Raw genomic sequence first — 3,638 nt, 5'->3', positions numbered from 1 at the left:
GTAATAGTCTGCATTGATTATTACTATATCATATTCCCCATAGGGCAGTGCACAAAGGGAATCTGTATTTTGCATTTTCAGACGAAAACTAGTTTGCTTTAAGTGACAAAAAATATATAAAGGAATGCGCTAAATACCAAGTCACATGAAAATGCAGATAAATACATAAATAAAAATAAAAAATATATTTATAAATGTCCGTAATTCATATATAAGTCCAAACACCAATATAAGTGATTAAAAAATCTCTTAAACAATAAAAAACACCGTGTAGCAAAATCCACCCTCCGAATGAAATGGATAAACTCACCAGAGCTATTTGCTGATCAAATTATAAATCAGCAAAAACAGCAATTGCTCTGGGAGCGATGATCTGTTGGAGTATCCAGGAGCAATAGACTGCAATCAGCCAAATCAGCACACATGGAACAGCCTTAACTACAAGTGGTCATCATGCCTTCATAACTTTGGAAATGCTCGGGGAATCAAAGAAGAGTATCATGGTGCAGTATATAAAAACAAAGATAATTTTTATTGTAGCCTAAAATATGCACTCACAAGAAAGGTGTCCAACCGATACCAGCAATATCAGTCTCAAAAAGCTAAAGCAGAGACGAGCCTCGATCACCGCCATCACAGCCGACAGTCTCGAGGAGCGTCCTGACGTCCCATCCACTAAGCCCCTAGTTTGCTTTAAGGCCTGTTCACTGATATGAGTTCCTTTAGAATCAATGGAAACGTATCACTACGTGCATCAACGCTCATTCTCGTGCATTGATGTGCGTTATGATGCATATTGACATTCAATACAAAGTGCATTGCAATGTGCATTAAAAATGCATAACAACGCACATTATCGGGCATCGAACCATGTTGACATGTTTTGATGTGTTTCCATTGATTTTAATGGGAAACCCGCATAGCCATTAATAGGGATATCATCTTAGCAAGAAAAAAAAAGTGTAAAAAAGAGGATGATTCAACTGCATAACATGAGAGATTTATTTCTAATACAATGTGGAATACAATAACAGTTCACAATAACAAATCAAACTACCAGGTAAAATGAGGAAGACTACATTTTACATGCTAAAAATCATAAAACTACTGTGAAAGATGTATAAATGTAAACATAAAGCTAAAACTATGCATCTTAATAGAAAAAAAACACCCCACCACTGAATAGTGACACACAGTATATTCACCAAAATCTCATTTAACATTTCAACTGTAACCTCAGTAATGTATGTTACATAATTAAATCAACCAAAAGGTCCTTCTGTGTCCCAAATCAAAGTCTTAATTGTACCTAGTGCCAATTTAGGAACAATTGTTGCAAAATAAATAAATGAATCTATGTGACAGATCAAAGTTTTTCTTTGCATCTAGTACATTTTCAATTCCAATATCTTTATATTGCCCTCCAAGAAAGAAACAGAGGCTGCAAATAGTGTAAAATCAATATTAGAAGCATAAAAGAAGCAAAAAATATATTTTGAAATGTATTTGCTTAAAATTGATTGGAGACATGTTAGGAAAATGAGAATATGATATGAGTTTTTTAAATGCCATTTCTATGGTGTTTTTTAGGGATATTGAATAACAATTAGGTTAGGGTTTAGCTGAACAGGAATATGGCTCATCATGCATACATACAAATACAGTATATGCTGGTGTTATATAAGGGCAGGAAGTGGGGGGGAATCTCTCTGATGAGATTGGTGGAATATACATAAATCAGAGAGGGTGGGCAAAAAAGGTGAATAATAAACTTCCATTAAAAGGTTTAAGCATATCTCCAGCCAAAACCTTTATTTTTTCGATTTGGGAAATAGTGAGAACCACTTTTTTACTGCTATTTTGGGTTTCACAGAGAGATTTTCTGCCACTTTCTGCCCTGATGACGAGGGTTTCACCAAATAGGAAGTGAGGGTAAATCTCCAAAAAAAACTCCAACAATACCAGTGTATACAATTCTTTTGAAAGCATTTTTCTGATGAAACCGGTATAGAAGGTAAGGCAATATCTCTCATATAGAACCCTGGATAGCAGTAAAAAAGCAACTGAGGTTCCAATTCTTTCCCCATGCTATCCAAAACAGGAACAAAAATGTGGCTGGACATACAGCTTACTGTTCAGCATATAGATATATGCATTGATAACCTGGTTTAGCACTCTTTTATAATGTGGAGGGTCCTAATAGTGGAATTTTTGTATATTATATACAATGATACACAACAATGAAGACAGTTGGATCGAGTGTTGTGGGAGATTAGCCCTTCTTTTGGCACAAATTCAGTAGTTTAGTGGTTTGAAATGCTTTATGTGGCCTGCTAACTTAGTGCACAGTATTATATTGGTCCCAATTAGAGTTCTGCCTGTGGCAGATAATACAATAACACTGATCAGAAGCAATCCTTACCTAAATAGGAGGATTTCAATGTAAATATACTGTACATATGTATGTGAGAATGTGGTTTACAAAGCATAGAGTATTGGAACAATGCAGTGACAATCACATGCAGTTTGTTGAACTGCACAAACAAATATCGATAGATACTGCTGAATTCACACTTGAATGAATTTTGTGTGTATTTTCTGGTGTTTTCAGGCTTTAGCGTTTTTGTTATAGCCAATGGAAAGCTAGTTACTAGAGGGAGGAGATTGTTATTAGGTAAAATTAGGCAAAATTCATTGAAAAATACACATTTTTAGGTGCTCCTACTGAAGTCTTTTGGGGCAAAAAATGCACAATCATGTCTTGTACTTTTCCTGACAGGAACAATAAGATAACAGAAATTTGGTCTTGAGTATTGCAGTGCTTCTGGAAACGTACTTCAAATTGCTCAGGTGTGAATGGGCGTGTATCCATGCTAAAAGCCTAAAGAAGTTATTAAAGTATTAACATTTGTGTTTTTCTTCCAGAATGATTAAAAAAAATCTTTTTCTATAGATATGTGCTTTTTGTGAATATACCCCTTAAGAGAATATCTTCATAGCTTGTTCACCGCTTGTCCATTGAGCTGTGTTTCTCTGTACACCGCCACACGTGTATAATGTGACCAGAGCACACAGAAAACAATTGTGCCTTGTTTACATCATACATGTGTGAACAAGCCAGACATGCAGTATTTAACTTTAATATATATATATATATATATATATATATATATATATATATATATATGCACACACATACAGTGTATATAGAGCAGGGCCCTCCTTTCCCTCTTGTATTGAACTGTATTGTTGCTGTATTGTCTCTCGTTATATTGTAAAGCGCTGAGCAAACTGTTGGCGCTATTTAAATCCTGTATAATAATAATAATAATAATATATATATATATATATATATATATATATATATATACCGCCACACACGTATAATGTGACCAGGGCATTTAGAAAACGGTTGTGCCTTGTTCACATGTATGAACAAGTCAGACATGCAATATTTGAGTTTAATATATACATATAAAGAGATATATATATATATATATATATACATATATAATATATATTTGTTTTGTTTTTTTAATATATATATATATATATATATATATATATATACTTTTTAAGTACTTTTTTCCTCCATGCCTATATTGGAATGTATTCCCACACAATGAACTCCCTATCTA

This window comes from Staurois parvus, unplaced genomic scaffold (genome assembly GCF_062004578.1).
Source record: "Staurois parvus isolate SC_StPar_1 unplaced genomic scaffold, SC_StPar_1.0 ptg000251l, whole genome shotgun sequence".
In the NCBI taxonomy this organism is placed as follows: domain Eukaryota; kingdom Metazoa; phylum Chordata; class Amphibia; order Anura; family Ranidae; genus Staurois; species Staurois parvus.
The sequence above is the reverse complement of the archived record's forward strand: the minus strand, read 5'-3'. Positions refer to the sequence as shown.